The sequence below is a fragment of the Canis lupus genome, chromosome 18 (assembly GCF_048164855.1).
Source record: "Canis lupus baileyi chromosome 18, mCanLup2.hap1, whole genome shotgun sequence".
NCBI classification, from domain to species: domain Eukaryota; kingdom Metazoa; phylum Chordata; class Mammalia; order Carnivora; family Canidae; genus Canis; species Canis lupus.
The window spans coordinates 41,311,605-41,329,592 of NC_132855.1; the positions used below are offsets into that span (position 1 = coordinate 41,311,605).

Consider the following 17,988-nt stretch of genomic DNA (forward strand, 5'->3'; position numbering starts at 1 on the left):
TGAAATAGAAAGCAGATATAATGAAGAGAATCAACAAAGAAAAAAGTTAGTTATTTTAAAAGACTAGTAATATAGATGAACGTCTGGTAGAATTTCTCAAGCCAAAGAGATTACAAGTAAGAGTAATATTTTTTTATCAAAAATTTCACTGAAACATACATGGAATAGATAGATTTATAGAACACTATCACTTATGGAAACTAACTCAATAAGAAATAGAAATCCAGATCAGTAGCTAAAAATCTTCCCATACTGAAAATAGCAAGTCCAATTCTATCAATGAATTCCTTAAATTTTTAAGGAAAACAGGAAATTCTAAACTTATACAAATTCTTCCAGATAACAAAAAGGAAACTCTCCAAGACTTATTTTCTAATACAAGCATAATCCTTTTACTAAACGCAGATAAGGACTGTATGTGAAAGGAAAATTATAGGTCAATCTTACTTGTGAACATTAATGCCAAAATGAAAAACACAGTATTATCAAATCCAATCCAATGGTTTTTATAAAAATGATAATATATCATTATCAAATTGAACTTATCCGAGGAATATAAGGGTGTTTTAACATTATAAAATCAATTAATATGTTTCACCACATTTGCAGATTAGACAAATACCATTTGATCATCTCAGTTGAAGCAGAAAATCATTCCATATAATTGAACATCCATTCATGATTATCACCCTTTCCAACCTAGCAATATAAATATTTACAAAAACTGCATTCAAACATTCCTAATGATGAATTTTGGAAATACTCTTTTTAAAATTAGGAACTATACAAGGATTTCCATCACTACTCCTTTTTTCCCCTATCATTGCATTGGAGTTTCTGGCCAGTGAAATTTAAGAATGAGAAATAAATATAACTTTTGGAAAGAAAGAAACAAAACTGTTATCTACAAATAAATAATTGTATATAGAAGCTAAACAAAGGTAGATATAGTTTATTATAATTAATAAGAAAAATTAGGAAAGTTACTAGATATGAGATCAAATAAAAAATCAATTGCATTTCTAAATACCAGCAACAAATAGAGAAAACAACTTTAAAAAAAGAAACTATTTTCAATATAAAATATTATAAAGTACTCAGGCATAAGTGCAACAATTATATTGTTGGTGGAATTTTAGTATGGAGAAAATTATAAAACATGATTGAAAGACATGAAAAAAATAAATAAATGCAGAGATATCCTCATATCAGGGTTAGGAAGAATCAATATTGCTAAGATGTCAATTTTCTCTAAATTAAATGAGAGTTTCAGGGCAAATCCAATCAAACTCCCAAAAGGGGTTTTTGAGGAACCTGACTAGCTTATGATAATATTTGAATAGAAGATCAAGGGGTCAAGAAGAGTCAGGATACTCCCGATGAATAAGAATAAGGTTAAGAGAATTGCCCTACCAGCTACCAGATCTATTAAGCTAAGCTAATTAAAAGAGTGTGGTATTTGTGCAAGGGTAAAAATTGATCAGTGAAATAGCCAGCCTAGAAATAGATCTTATATATGGAAATAAGATACATAAGTGAGCTGGTGTCTTATAAGTGTTCAGTGATAATTATTTATCTATAGAGGGAGGAAAAAGAAGAAATTAGAATACTCTCTTGTAACATACACAAAAATTATTTCCAGATGAATTAAATATATTAAGAAAGGTAAAATTTTACAATTAAGAGAAAAAGATTTAAAAGTATATCTTTATGATTTCAGGGTAGGAAAGTCTTCTTAAACAAAATGTGGAAAGGATTAACCACATGTGAACAGTTTAATACATACATTTAACTATAGACACAAACTCCGTTAACTACAATCGCAAAATCCATATAGCCATGAAATACAAAAGCTTATTTATTTTTTATTTATTGTTATAGAGAGGGAGGGGGTTGGGCAAAAGCAGAGGGAGAGAGAATCTTAAGCACGGTGCGGGCCCCGACTGGGGACTCCATCTCAGGACCCTGAGATCTCAAGATCTCAACCTGCACCGAAATCAAGAGTCAGATGGTTAGTGCACTGAGCCACCTAAGCACCCATGAAAGTTTCTATTTTTTTTTAAATTTATATTGAGAGAGAGAGAGAGAGAGTGAGAGAATGAACATGAGGGAGGGGCAGGGGGACAAGGAGAAGCAGACTCCCCGCTGAGCAGGGAGCTCCACGGAGGGCTCTGGGATCATGACCTGAGCCAAGGCGGACCGAGTTTATTTTCATATGCAACCTTCTTATTTAGTGGCAAAAATCAGAGATAAGGCTATTCATGGTGTTTCTTTATAACAGATGTGAGTATTTATTCATTTTGCCTTCCATATAGTAATGAGCTTGACTACAAATTCTCTCCAGATTCTGTTGAGAGTGTTCATAATATACAGAATATGACCTATGTGATCTTCCTGGGTAAAAAGAAAAAAAAAATTGAACCTGAAACACATCTGATTCTAAGGGTTTTCAACTAAGTGATTGTGGTCCTGAATATAAAGAATGAAAAACACATACTTCATAAGAAATTACTGTTGGGTAATGATGGGGTGGCAAGAGATGGGTTATGAAAGGACCACAGGTAATTTGAACACAATATAGGGATAGGTAATATTCAACTAAAGGGTTTGGGGTGGGTCATGATTTAATTTGCTTCATAACTTATGTGTATATGTATATATATTATGTTATAATAAACGATACATGGTTAGAAGATGTTTTAATTCATCTCTCTTCTGTTTTCATTTTTTTTTTAAACAGATGATTTTCCCTCTCACAGAACTGATTTCATGGTTCACTAATAAGCCATAAGCTACTTTCTAAAAAGCTGAACAACCCTCACCCACGTACACTGGGAGTCCTGAATAAGGATGTCAACTGTCTTTATTCTTAAGCGCTAAACTGGTTGATGTTTAGTGGACGGATTTCATGTTCTAGAACAACTTGAACTGGACCTACTGGAAAGAAAATCTTCTTCGTTGTTCTGAAGGTTTTGATTTATCTCTCTTTTTTTTTTTTTCAGATGTGGACTGATTCCTCTGTAGATAACCTCACTTCTTTCCTAGCGAGGCCCTGACTATCACGCCTCCTGTGTTGTGAATTTAATGCCCTAACAGAGAACAGGCACCTCAAAGCACACTATCTTGCTAAGAGGCAAGAGAGCCCTCAGGGCAGCAAGGTGCTGGAGTTTGACAACCTCGATTTCCGCCTCAGGCAGTCTTCCTCAAGGTTTGGGCACTTAGGCTGGGAGCAGGGGGTATTTAAACAGACAACATCTGCCACCTCAGCCAGCCTTCCTGCCGCCTCTCAACGGGGAGGACATTCATCTCCCTCCCATCTCCTGTGCATTAATTTAGCAGAACAGTCTTCCTGCTGGTAAGCCAAAATAATCGGAACACACAGGAGGTAAGACTTCAAAAAGATTGTTTGGAGCCATTGGAACAACTCTATGTTTCTCTGGTTGGTTGAGACTTTGGGGAACATGCTTTGGGCATATGCACTGAACATGTGTAGACAACCCTTTGGAAGTTGGGATTTTTACCCAGATCATCAGAGATTGTATTTATCTGAGGACTCTCCAGCCTCCAGTTTGAAAAGCAGACAGGAGTTTCCATATGACGGGCGCCCTTAGGGCAGCGGAGATTCCACAAGATGGGGATATTCTCAAAGGAAAGTAGAGTAGCCCTCTTCAAGGGAAATCTACTCTGTCCTTAGCTCAAAGCAACTAGTATCTTGTTTCTCTTCTCCAAAGGAAGGACATCACAGTGGATGCTCTTGAGTTTATTTATAGGCTTACTATAGGAAATCAAGCATTACTAACAGGAAATCTAACACTTTGTCCAGTTTTCTTCTGAAAGGGTCAACATATGTTATATAATTTGCAATAATCTTCTTTGTTAAAAACATTTACAGTTAAATATTCTGTTCATTTTAAAAATTACTTTAATAAAAAAATTACTTTAATAATGTGAATGATGAAAATGAAATAGAAAGGACTATTAGCTATCATGAAAGAACAACTAAATTTTTTAACCTTCTAATCATCAACTAATAAATTCTCTAGCCTCTATGGAGCCTAATGTATTTTATTTATATTTGCATAATTTTACATTGTTACTTCATGTATCCTTCTATGGGTTCTTCTCTTTATCAAAACCATATAAGATCTTTGAATATTTTTAGGGACGTATTTTTAGACTTCAGACTCTCTAGGTTCAAATCCCAGAAGGTCTACTTACTAAACTATCAACCTTGATCAAAGTACTTAACATTTTTGAAGTTTTCTCATTTGTAAAATAGAATATCATAAAAAGCATTTGATTCCATAGCACTGTAATGGGAACTAAGTGGGCTAACCCAGAAGTGCTTAGAACTATCTGCTTGGTACATTACTAGATCCTCAGTATTTATCATTTATTATTATTACTTTCCCATAATTACAGCACTTAAAAATGCTTGATCTTATTACATGGTGCTAATGAAATATGGCTTTGTGAAAGAGACTTGCAATAGGAATTCAGGCCTACTTCTTTAAAATCTAGTTTTAAATAACCAGCGGAATGAAGCCACTAATTAATAAAGCTATTAAAGGTTCCTTCTTGATTTATCACTTCATCTATCAGCAGTTGCCTTCAATCTTTGCCTGATATGGTTTTGAAGAACCTTGAATTTGTATTTGGGGTCATAGAATATTAACAGAAATAACTGTGAGGTGGGTGCAGTTCTGCTCCCAAACCAACCCTAACTTCAAATGGAATAGCTTTTAATAGTTGAGTTTCTGGGAAATTTTCATTTGAATGAACAGCATCTCATCAACTGAAACAATAAAAACTTTTGGAACCTGCACACTTAGTCTACTCATCTTATTTATTTATTTATTTATTTATTTATTTATTTATTTATTTATGAAAGACAGAGAGAGAGAGAGAGAGAGGCAGAGGGAGAAGCTCTATGCAGGGAGACCGACGTGGGACTTGACCCCAGGACTCCAGGATTACGCCCTGGGCCGAAGGCAGGCGCTAAACCACTGAGCCACCGAGGGATCCCCTTCTCATCTCATTTATTAAAAGACAGAACTGAGATGTTGAAATGTGACATGGCTTGTTGGCTGAAGGAGATGCACCTTCCCTAGAAGGTATATAATAAAAAGGGTCTAAACATTATTTGTGGTGTTTTCTTGTTCTTTATCCTGAATACTCATGAAATCCCAAGCTATGTGCATTTTTTTCTAATGTTTCTGCAAATTGTAGAGAAGAAACATATTGATTTTTAAATGGGACTGCTCTCTATGTGATAATATTTAATACTTATCTTGTATATGTTATGTCTTTATGTGGATTATTGCATTTACTCTTTGAACAACCTTCTGTGTAGGTTTTGTTTTTTTTAAAGGTCTCATTTACAGATGAAGAATGTGAGGTCCAGGATCATCCAGTTAGAAGTAAGCTGTAATTCAAAACTAATCTGAGAGGCTGCAAAATATATGCTTTTTATCAGTTCTGTGCTAAGAGAAAGACCCTTAACACCTATGTCATTAGTAATGAAATCATACTAGAAGCTTCTGATGGTTCATTAATTATAATCCAAAATTATTAGGATTATAATGAAGACAAAAACATGCAGTGGGAAATAAGTCATTGAAAAAATATATAAAATGTACGATATAAAACATTTCACTCACAGGAATAATCAGTGATGGGAATTTTAGGTACTACATTGTCCTAGTGATAAAAGCTCTTTTGAGTGCTCTTTACATCCTATCACTGAAGCTGTTGCTACTCCACCTACTTCCTAGTGTCTGACTAGCCAAATACCACCTAAACCAGATGTTTGCAAGAAAGCCTTGGTAAAATGCTCCTTTATAGGTGTAAGGTTTCTAACACTTGCCATCCCATTAGTGATTTTTTTTTCCTTTCCCTGGAAACAAATGGAATTAACAAATGGTAATTTCATCTGTGGCTCCAGAATTAGTCACACGAAGATCATTGTGCATATTTCCCAGAAGATATATTTTACATCTTGTAATAAATGAACCATTTAATTCTTAAGATTTTCCAATGAGAAGTTTCTCTCTCAAGTTGCAGCTTAGTGTTTAATGTTATGAGAGAAAAGAAAGGCCTAACTATTGCATCTATCCCATAAAAGATAATCGAATGTTGAGGTTAACTGAGTGATTCATTTCTGACCTATAAAACTGGGGCCTGCCTTTTTGAAGTAGTCAGAAGGTATAAGCAAAATACACTGTCTGCAACCACTTGTCCCCCTACCTGCCAAAAACGGGAGTGAGGGAGTTTTGATCTATTCAAAAACTTGTCTTCTTGAGCAACTGGTAATTGTGAAAAGCCTTAACTCCTTTCCTCATCACCACTTTATGATAATCACATCCCCCCACAGCCCAGTCTCCCCAACATATAGAAAATACTACTTTCTTTTATGTGAATATTTCTTCAGTTTTTACATTACCTTAACAATGTCCCAAAGTTAGTATATTCCTATTATATTCTGGTAACCCTTTCATTTTTAAAAAAGGGAAAACATTTCTATTACACAGATGGATAATGAGTATTCAGTTGGACACAGAATTAGCAGACTAAATGAGCTACTTACTGATCATCGAACATACATCCAGGGTTAGGAGGTAATCCAGCCTTGAAGCTTTGGAGCAGTCACACTGTTTTGCAGTGTACCTTCTAAGGAAGGGATGAATAACCCTATGCAGATAATGCTGGAAGTGGGATAGGGGACTATAGAATATCAAGAATTCAGAATGCCTCTTGCTGAATTATGTCTCAGAATTTTTCTCAATTCTTGAAATCTCTTTTGAGTCTCTTGTCTGTCCAAAATACTAAACCCTAAGGGCTGCACCAATTGCAAATTGCACAAATATCCTTTGATATAGCATATGAGTCTCTCTCTCTCGTTAGGACTAGGTTATAGTCATGACATGACTTTTCTCCACAGTGGAGAACATTGCTGTAGTATGTTTACTAAGCAATTGGCCTGCCTGCCAGTTATACAAGTGTTAGACTCTTTAAGAAAGAGGAGATAACAGGAGATAGCCATTGATACTCACCTTTAATCTGTCATTAATACTAATTTGATGGTGTTTAGGAAATGGTTAATTTTTTTAGGAAACAAACGTGGTTCTTAACGTTAATATTCCTTATGTTTGGGAAGACAAATATAGTTTCAGTTTTCAGAGTTCAGCTAGAAATAGACTTTTCTAGGAAGTTTCAAAAGTTTTTCAAACTCAGTTTCCTCTAGGGAACAGTGCCATAACTTCATCTAGTATTTAAACAGTAGATTATTTTTTAAGAAGTGGTACATTATAAAATCTTTTTTTATTATACATGCAATTGCTGCCAGTTTTGGCCTACCTAGAGGAAAATTGCCATTCAGCAACAAAAGGAGCAGTTTATCTGGTTTACTCATTGCAGGCACTGGAATCATAACTACAGTGATGATTGAAATCAGGTGCTTGAATCCCATCTATAATAAGATCCAAGGGTTCTTCTATTATGAACTTCATCAAGATAACTAAATGAGATTGGCTGAACAATGAACTCTATACAAGTTGTACACATTTAATGTGCAACATAACAAATAATATACAGTGGAGCTCTGATAGTAACTTTCAGTCATTTCTCAATAAGAATTTATAAAATCACAGCCAGATAAGGGCAAGACACATATTGTCCTCATTTCGTCTTCTTTCCAATTTATCTACTGTTTCCCTCCTTACTCATATGCTTTAACCTCCTATATCAGGCAGTAGAATTGTACCTCTATGGATATGCACACACCTGTTTTGTTTGCTATTGTACCCACAACAAATAGCACAGTATTTGGCACTTTTTAAGTTTTCAATAGGCAAGTGTGAATGAACAAGCAGAATTTCTTCATTGACGCTAATGGGCAGGCCATACTGGCTTTCTTGTGGTATATCTCCAGTGCTATAGCCCCAGGTCCTCTCTGGTTACTTTGCATGTTTCTTAGCTGATACTGACACTTGCTGTGGTGGTGGGGAGATCTTTAAAAGTTAATTTTCCTGTTTATTTAATACTATTTGACAATAGTATTATTTTTTGAAGAATGTTTTAAAAATATGCCAAGGTATATTAAAGAAAATAAATATCCTCCATGACTTTACTGCTTACACATAAATAGTACTTTGGGGATTTTCCTTTCTGACACCTTATGTGCATATATAATAACATATCTTTTATTAAGCTAATATAATTATAACACTTGACTTTTGAATTCAGTATTATATATGTTATTTTCCTAAGTTGTTTTTGTTCAAATGAATGGTTTTCTAACAATTGGCTTTGGCATTTTATATTTATTTTATCATCTGCATTTTCATAATTATTTCATAATTATTTTAGCCACTCTCTATTTGTTCCATTTGTTTTCCTTGCTATTATAAATCATGCTTTAATGAGAATATCTGGACTTTTACCTCTGTATTCCTCCTGCAACCCTTCCTTAAGACAAATTCCAGAAATGAAAATTGACTTAAAGCCTAAGAATATTTTATTTTTTATTTTATTTTTTAAAATTTACTTATGATAGTCACACAGAGAGAGAGAGAGAGGCAGAGACACAGGCAGAGGGAGAAGCAGGCTCCATGCACCGGGAGCCCGACGTGGGATTTGATCCCGGGTCTCCAGGATCGCGCCCTGGGCCAAAGGCGGGCGCTAAACTGCTGCGCCACCCAGGGATCCCCTAAGAATATTTTAAAGTCTCTAGATGATGCTGCTACACTTCTTCCCAGAAAAACAGTCCCAATTTCCACTAGTTGGTGGCTTCTCTTTCACGTGAAGATTAGCTGGTAACTAGAGTTGGAAACGAAAAAGGATCCACCACAGTGCAAGAGTTATGAAGCCCAGCTTGCTCCCTACATCCTTCTCACGTGCTGTTTCTGTTTGCAGCAGGCTGGGGTAGTGCTAGTTCACCGTTTCGTACCCATTTCTTCTTGGGCTTTACCTTGTTTTCTTTTTCTTTTTTAAAATTTTTTCTTTATTTATTTTATTATTTTTTTGTTTTCTTTTTAAATTAAAGATCTTTCCTGTGAAATTTCTGCTAGAAATGGCCGGTTCCAAGACTGGGATGTTGCAGGGTTAGCATTTGGCCTCTTTTTGGCTGCTTGAGACTAACTGCTCTACCAAAGAGCACAAGGACTATATAATAAAATTCAGAGATAGGGTCATGGTTAAATTACCAGAGTCAACATTTGTGCCTAAAAAGCTATTGGGACTGTAATCTATTGTGTGTGCTTAGAGAAAATGCACATTTACTCTTTTGGAATGTCATCCAATATAATGTGCTAAATAGACTAAAGCAGACCATGCCCATCAATAATGAGTAAAGTAGGAGTGATGATTGGCAAAGTTTAAATTCATGCAATGTGAGTTTGCAAATATGTTAGATAAACAATCAAATCTGAGAGTCCCACACCATATCATAAGGACAAATACTGATGAGTGTTTCGAGCTTATTGTTACCTAAAATAATAGATTAAACTATGCCATGCATGGATTTTCATTCAGTTGTCCCCCAGAATGGAGTAATAATTTGTCTATAGCCCAATTGAAGCCCAAAGCCTCTAGTGTCCTCTGGCATGTACCTGAGTACAGATTGAGTAGATGACATTTAATTGGGTATATAGTAAAATTAACTTTTATATTATTAACAGAAGAGTAAAGGGGTGATCTTCTATTGATTTTTTTTTTCTTTTTTTCCTCACTTATCTTCTCTACTGATGAGTGAGTGCAGAGAGGGGAATTGCCTGCTTCTGGGAGGAGGGATTGAATCACAGGTCACAGAATTCCAGAACTGAGAGCTGAGTCTGGGAGCTCTTTGGTCCCTGAAAAGGTTCTTTGGGATAAAACAATGCTGCACCAGAGTCAGGAGAGTTTCAATTCTCTTCAGGCAATTGACTGATTCAACCAATATTTACTGACTGCTTGCTATTAAACGCTGTTCTAAGTCCAGAGGTAAAATAATGGGCATAAAACAGAACTTTACTTGCCTTTATTCACTTGCCATTTAACACGGGGAAGAAAACATTAATCACATAATTTCACAAAGTGTATAAATGCAACTGTGTAGTGGGCCAAGATAGAGAGATAATAGAGGGAATTAACCCTGCTGAGAAGGTCAGGGAAGGCTTCCTTGAGAAAGTGACATTTGAGTTGAGAAGTAAGAGATACATAAGCCTTAACTATGTAAGGAGAGGGCACGTGAGGATTATAGAAGAAGAAACTGTGTTCAAAGGCTCTCCTCAGCCTGACGGGCTGCAAAGATCAGTGTAACTGAAGGAGAGAGAGAAAGGGGTGTATAGTATGAAATACAACTAGAGAGGTAAGAGGAGCCAGGCCACACATGGCCTCCGAGGTCATATTACATATTTTTATCTTGATTTTAAGAGTAACTGAGAGAGGGCATTTGGGTGGCTCAGTCATTTAAGTATCGGCCTTGGGCTTAGGTCATAATCCCAGGGTCCTGTCATCAAGCCCCATGTCAGGCTCCCTGCTCAGTGAGGAGTCTGCTTCTCCCTCTCCCTCTGCTCCTCCCCCCATTCATGCTCTCTCTTTCTCTAATAAATAAATAAAATCTTTTTTTTTAAAGGAAAAGTTCATCAAGAGGTGAAATGTTGAATATACAGGAGAGAGGAAAGACAGTTAGTAACAAAACCCTAATCCTTCAAGAAAACAATGAATCCAAAACAGAGGTGGTAGAGAATTTGGATTTAGCCAGGGGAAAAAAAGCCAGCTTTTAAATTTTTTCGGAAAAAAAATGAAAGCTTAGAGGATTGAAAATGTATGTGGATGTTTGTCTGATGCCAAGGAAATGAGGTAAATCCCCATGTTCTTGTAAAGTTCCTACATCTTTATGAAAAGGTGATTTTGCTGAGCTGGGGAGATGAAGAGGAGTGGTTTCAGTAGAATGGAAAACTTCGGACATAATCATTGAGGTGAGCATAAGAGTGAAGGAGCCAAGCTGAAGAGAGGTGATAAGATGAGGTGGTGCTGAAGACTGGTGACTATGGGTTTATGATACAGACAATGTGGTCTATTGTATGATTTTCTCTAATTACATGCACCTGCTGAGAGGTGGCATCAAGAAAGCAGATAGTCACACACCTTCAGTTTTGGAGTTTCCTTAGAGGGAGGTAATGAATAAAGCAGAAAGGCAAGTTTCTAGCACTGTCAAAAATATTATTGAAACAATGGAGCATGTATTCTAAACAGTCTCAGAAGGGAAATAAGGAAGGAAGAGGGACATAAAATGGAACGAAATAGACGGAGTATTAGATTGGAGATCATGACGAAGTCAAAGAATCATTGTAACAGAAGTAATTAAGGAAAAAGGAAGAGGAGAATTAGTCCTCAAAGAATATATTTGAAATATATTTGAATTACTGCTCGGGACGAAGAAAAGTCCAAGGCAAGATCATACTCATTGGAGATGCAGAGACTGAGGAACTAGATCCCAAAGTATTGGGCCAGGTGACCCAAGGGGACAAGGATGGTGTTTTAGGAATGGTGGGGGCTATTGCAAGCCAAGAATCAAATTATCTAGTGATCTACAGACAGTGATCCTGACTTCAGAAGATGGCAGCATTAAGAGGTAGAGAATTTCTTTCTTTTCTTCTACCTTCCTTTCCCTTCTTCTCTTCCTCCCCTTCCTTCTCTCTTATCCCCTTTTCTTCCTCTCCCCTCTCTCTCCTCTCCTTGAGAATGAGGAGCTAATGAGCTAAAAGTAGCAATGAAGAACAAGAGAACATCAATCCTACTTTCTAGATTGAGGGTATTTGGGATGAAAGAAAATAATGCGATGTTATTACTTGAGAAAACTTGAGGGTATTTAAAGTTAAGAGCAGGTTACAGAGATAGCAAATTCAGAGAAGAGGCCAAAGATATTGAGGAATTAGCAAATTCTGAGACAATAATTTGATAAGGCTCACTGGCAGGGTATAAAAGATTTAGGATAAGGGAGAGAGGCTGGGTCCAGGCAAAGAAGTAGACAGTATCGTGAAGATTATGATGAGGTGGAGGACTGCGAATACCGGTTTTGCATGTTGGGAATTTATTTAACAGTTTTAACCTCAAGAAACCTCAGGTGGTGGTGAATACTGGGCTCAGTGGCCAGGTTAGCTGTTGTGGTTTTTTTTTTTTTTTTCTTTTCTTTTCTTTTTCATGTTGAAAGGGTCATAGTGGGAACCAGAAAATCTATTCCACATGGCTGATGACTAACTTAGTCAAGTTTGTTGGCTGATGACTAACTTAGAACTTCTGACTACAAACAAGAAAGCAGATAGTCACAGGATCCAAGATTCCTCTTTCTATTTCTTCTTAGAAATTACTTCCTGGGTCACCTGGGTGGTTCAGGGGTTGAGCATCTGCCTTTGACTTAGGTCATGATCCCAGGGCCTTGGGATTGAGTCCCACATCGGGCTCTCCACAGGGAGCCTGCTTCTGCCTCTACCTATGTCTCTGCCTCTCTCTTTGCGTCTCTCATGAATAAATAAATAGATCTTTTTTAAAAAAGAAATTATTTCCTATTAAGTGTTGTGAGTCTTTCTTTACATGTGATATTTTTCAAAAACTTTTGATTTTTATTGACTTTGGCCTAATCTTTATTCTGACCTGTCCCTGTGTGTGTGTGTGTGTCCTCTGACTCTACAGTTGTCTTTACTGAATATTTAGTATGATTAGGTTGATTGGACTGGTTTACATTAGCTCTGTCCCTGGCGGAGACTTCAAAATATGCAGGCTCATTTGAGCTGGATTTATGGATATCTGTTTTGTGTGTGAAACCAAAACTGAAGTTAATTTAAAGACCATGTGGTATCAATGGAAATTACAATTAAAAGCTGACGATGGATGATTAAGTCAAACCAGGAATGATGAAGAGGCCAACAGACAAAAGGGAGTTCAGAGTTAGGCAGCATAATCATGCATCTGTTTTTCTTTTCTTGGGGCCTCGCACAGTGGAGGCATGAACAACTATGAGCTGACGGGATGTTGGCTTGGCTCACGATGTAGAGCATTCCCAGACAGCTAAGTGCACTCATTTCCTGCCATGCAAAAATTTGGGATTACCCTGAAGTTTTGATACCCCCTTATTTCAGTATATCATTATCATTTCTCCTAAAAGTTTTAAAATATATTCAATGGTATATCATGCCACTGTATGTAATAGTGGCATAATATACTATTGAATATATTACATATGATATATTAATGAGTCCACAATATATTATTGAGTGAAAAGGGTAGATTACCAAATTGATGTATGATACCATCTAAGTAAAATAGTGTGTGCATGGTGTATGTCATAGGCACAGCAGAAGGAGTCTGGAAATGCATGCCCAACTGTTTACAGTGGTTATTGCAAGGTGGCGTAATATGTAGTTTAATTTTCTACTTTGATTTTTTTTGTCTTTTGCATCAACCAAATAATAGTATATACTAGAATATTTATAAAAATTTATATATTTATACACATATCTATCTTAAAATGAATTAATCTTATTATATTGAATTTGTGTCACCTTTTAGGATGACAAGCCCACCTATGACATTGGAATCACTGATTTGGAAGATATGATTTTATATCATAATTTTGAAAAAGGAGCAAGTTTATTTGGCTTGCTTGTAGAACTGACACACACATAAACACATATGCACACAGCTTCTTTAAGTTATGCTGTCTTTGAGAGTTTGAAGCAGAATAATATTTTAAGCCCCAAAACAGGCCAATTCATGCATTTCTTTTTGTGAAAGTATGTGATGTCACACATTAGTTGGTAAAATCTGAACCAGTTTAAAAGATAAATTGTGTGACTGAAATGCTTAAAGCTCTCCTAACAACAGGGCCAAATAAATAAGAATAAAGAATACAGAAATTTGATAATTGCTATGAAGGAAAAAGCAGAGAATTCAAGAAATGAAATAAAGTAATTAAGATATTTTCCATGCCTATGAACTATTAAGTAGGCACCATGAAACCTAGAAATCTAGAAGGCAGTTTTCAATTGCATGCTATGGGTGCAGCAAGGAGGAGCAAGAGAGGACTACCTAGCTAAGTTTAGGCTAGAGTAGCGAACATGGAAGACTTATAGGAGAAGAGACTCTTGAAGTGAACTGGAAGGACAGATATGAGTTAGCCAGGTAACAAATTCCATTACGAGTGAATGGCACAATTGGGGTTGGTGGGAAAGGATCATATCAGTTGGGGAATTTACATGCAGTAAAGAATAATAAATGGTATTATAATAAACAAAGATAAGCCTTGGAAGGGGTTAGAATGCTCAGCAGATATGAAGCAATATTAATCACCATGGCTTTGGGTGTGAGGTTTTCTTTATGGTTAGTGCCCTCTTCAAGTCCTGCCTTTGGTTTAAATTAGCTTGAAGACATTATTCAACTTCCTTTTGTTGCATGTCTACACAAAATTATAATTGCTGGCATTTACATTTGCTTTCTGGTGATTCTGTTGGACAGGAATTTCTCAACAGCAGACACTACTTACATGTATTCACTAAGTAAAATTTAGTGCCTGTCATATAATATGTGGGCTACATGGATATAGCAAAATGAGTCAGTATTGGCAATTGTGTGTGTGTGTGTTTGTGTGTTCAGAGGGCAGTTTTCAACTTCTTTGTCTTCCACTGAGAGATGCAGTAAGCAGCAAGTGAAGCCCTGTACCCTGATGTCTCTATACCTCTAACAACATGGAGAAAAGGATGACTAATCTTTAGGGATAGACTACTGTCAGTCAAACAGTCTGGGAATGGGCTTTGAGATAGGTAGATAATATAGAATTGAAAGGAGTCTTCAGCTAGTTTTGGAAGGAGAATAAAATACTGGTGTTCTTTAAGATGTTGAATTGTTTATTCCTCAAACTACAACTCTTCACTCTTGTGGTAAATTCCTTATTTTAGCACTTCACTAGAAACTTGTGGGATAAAAAGGACCATTAATTGAATTCTGGAGCTGTAAGCAGATAGGATGCCTCCTCTTGGTCTAGTTCATGGCAACGATAACACATTAGGGATCAGGAAGTCAGAGACTTGGGAGTAGAGTATAACCTCATGCTTCTTAACAAGGGCTGCACACCAGAGTTGCCTGGATAGCCTTTTCAAACTAGTTATGTTTGAGCCCATTTTCAACACTTAAATGGAGTCCAGGCATGTGCATTTTAAAGCTGTTCTACTGTGGATGTTTATGCATAGCCCTGTTTGAGAAGTATGGATAAAGCATATACAAACAGCAAGAACACAATGGCAGCAAAAACAACAGCAGCTGCTTTACAATTTATAAGTATTTTCACTTGCAATATTTTGCCCAATCTTCATAATAACCCAGAAAGAAATATAACATTAAACCCATTTTACTAAGGGAGGAATAGGTTTGGCGAAGTCCAGTAAATTTTCCAAGTTTACTGCACAGAAATAGCAGAGCTAAACTCAATCCCAAATCTTCTGACTTTTCTAGTATTAAAATCCTTGGTATTGAGTTCTTTACATCGTCAGATCACGTCTGAGAATTTCTTTTTCCCACCCCATTCACCACAGCTCCTTCATTATCTATGTCCTAGTCCATGCAATCCCATTCTTGAACACCCTGTTTCTACACAGATGTATTAGGAGGAATTTGGATTTGGCAATGTAGCTTTGGGATGAACAAATATTGGCAATTATAACACTTTGATAACCTCATCATAATTTCCTGACTTTTTCACAGTGCAAAAAATATACAGGGGATTTCCAATGACATTTTAAGGGAATTCCAGACATTAGATTACTGTCATACTAATATTGGAGAAGCGGAATTAGTATTAAAGATCTGATTCTTTTCTTGCCTAGAAATTACACAATATATCAACTAGCTACTAACTTCTGAACTCAAAGCTTTAATAATACATTTATAGATATTCTTATTGAGCAAGATCAATTCCCTGGGAAAATTGTTCAGAAACATAATTTTGCATTTCTGAATTAAGAATTTTCAAATATCAGTTGAGGATTTAAGTATGTTTCTATTTATGGTGTAAAGGAGTTTATAATAATTCCTTGTTTGGGGAAGCTTTCCAGTACTTTCACCTTTATCTTCCCTCAGAAGCTCTTCCTTTTAAAGAAGATTCTCATTCACTCACTTTATATATAATAATAATAATTATATTATATATATATAATATATATATAATCTTGACCTTAAAAAATCTTTTAGACAATTCTCAAAGTTTCTGTAGGTAAAAGAGAACAAGTTCACAACTCAATCACAGTGACAACCTAGCACGAAAATCATAGAGGCAGCACCTTTGAATGAGACATATCCTAAAGGATCTACTGGAAGACTTTCTTTTTAGGTAAGGCATTATTCAGTGGCAGCTTTAACTTAGAACTAACATAGCTCCCAAGTGAAGTCTCAGATTAGCCTGATTTGTTTTTTAGCTCATCCATCTAAGGAATAGAAGAATTGAGTCTATTTATCAGCTCCCAACTCCTTTTTAGATTTTTTTCCAACCTATTATTCAAGGTGGCTAAACTCAGGATTGTCCCCACCTGACTTAAGCACTGAGAGGTGAATTATGGAATGATACCATTTAGTTCCCATTGTTGATGTGCCTGTGGGAAATAATGCTTGGTAAAGCAAAAAGAGAAGCAACCCTGATACCTATTTATCTAAGTGCCCTTTCTGATACCTATTTATTTGGATGCACTGTCTAAGGAATGTCCTGTAATATAAATGTATTTTCTAAGTCATGGTATAAATGAGAGAGAAGATGGGATACTTCTACTTTGTCAAATGAAGACTTTCTCAAATACTTCGTTGCTAATTTATTCAACTTATTTTTTACTGGAAAGTGAACTTTAAAATCTTAAATTCTGCTATATTTTGTTTTCCTTCAGCTTTTGGTGGTCTTTGAGGACAATTGCTTAAGCTACCTACTGGGATAACAGCCCCACTATCCACCAACAGCACATGCTCTTCTTTGAAAGTTAGAGTCTGACAGAATTGAGCCAGGAAATTAGCGGTCTGCTTTGAGAATGGAGCGTTTGTATGGAAATCAAAAGCCATATGAGTGTTCAGCCAAGACCATCATTTCTGTTCACTAAGTAAACAATAGTTGATCTGCTGAAACCAGTTTATAAGATAAATTATATTAGGAGCTATATTCATCATAGTGCAGATGCTTGATAAAAACATTTGTCAGGATAGCAACCATATAGAATATATTTCTTTTTAATGTAATCCTTATATCTAGCTAGAGATAGACCATGATGGTTATTATTCATTTTAGGACAAGCCATAATCACCTTAGAATGATAAGATCCTTGCAACTCTTTTGTGAGGAAAAAACTGTTGTCTGTATTTTAAGAGATGGAAGTAAAGCAAGGTAAAAATTCTCCTTTTATGGGGAGTGTGTGAAATGCCCTTGAATGATGCTTTATCATCACACCCAGATGTGGAAAGAAAAGTGCCAATGCATAGTCCAAAAAGCTATAATAATCATAGAAGCAGCATATACTACAGATCTTTGGTTATGGTGACTGTAAGACAGAAACAGGAGAAGTTAAATAACACCAAAAAGGTTCGGTGAAAAATAATGACTATAAAGAGGCATGTTTCCATTATAGACACTTTAGTGGTTTATTATAAGCTCAGCAAAAGGCAACTACAAGTAGGTTGAAAACTGCTCAAATACCTTCCAAAACTACTCAGGCAGGAATGGAGAACAACAGCAGCTGTGACAACTGGACAGTAACTATGTGATAGGAAATCAAAACACAAAATAATAAAACCCATAAAAAACTTATGAGAAAATTTATGAGATTACAAAAGTAAGGCTAAATATGTTTGTCCTAACAACAAATAAAAATGGGATAAAATCATTAACTAAAAGAATAAGACTGAGTTTGGGGGAAAAGAAAGAGAAACCTAAGTGACTTTCAAATCTAAAGTGAAAGGATGAGAAAAATATATAGCATGCAA

The 17,988-nt window shown here is 35.9% G+C and overlaps 2 long non-coding RNA genes across 2 annotated transcripts in view; one reads left to right on the top strand and one right to left on the bottom strand.

Moving 5' to 3' along the window:
- Positions 1-4,880, top strand: part of LOC140609048 (uncharacterized) — a 69,470-nt gene extending 64,590 nt beyond the window's left edge. The window contains exon 3 of the long non-coding RNA XR_012011043.1: positions 3,003-4,880. This is a non-coding gene — a long non-coding RNA (uncharacterized lncRNA). The remainder of the gene's footprint in view (positions 1-3,002) is intronic.
- LOC140609047 (uncharacterized) overlaps positions 1-17,988 on the bottom strand; it is a 125,992-nt gene that overhangs the window by 48,288 nt on the left and 59,716 nt on the right. The window lies entirely within an intron of this gene.